The sequence below is a fragment of the Anneissia japonica genome, unplaced genomic scaffold, assembly GCF_011630105.1.
Source record: "Anneissia japonica isolate Jap-2015-1 unplaced genomic scaffold, ASM1163010v1 scaffold287835_len3118868_cov185, whole genome shotgun sequence".
Lineage (NCBI taxonomy): Eukaryota > Metazoa > Echinodermata > Crinoidea > Comatulida > Comatulidae > Anneissia > Anneissia japonica.
In genome coordinates, this window is record NW_022737223.1 from 489,434 (window position 1) to 489,730 (window position 297).

The window sequence follows — 297 nt, forward strand, 5'->3', positions numbered from 1 at the left end:
TCGTGAGATCGTTGTATACATTTCTTCACACTGTAATCTTCAACAGAGAAAACCCGCCACTTACAGAATGGAATAAAATCTGACAATTGTAACATTAAAAATTTAAGCAATCTTAATAATTAAGAAAAAAACATATATTAATGTTTAATTTTGTTCACGTTAAAACACTGACATAAAACATGAGTACATACTGTAGACCTAATCATAAAAAATTGAAATAGAAAAACCACATTATGAATTTTTTAAATGTTAAACATTTATTTTGAATCCGACTAAAATCAAATGAATGCACGATGG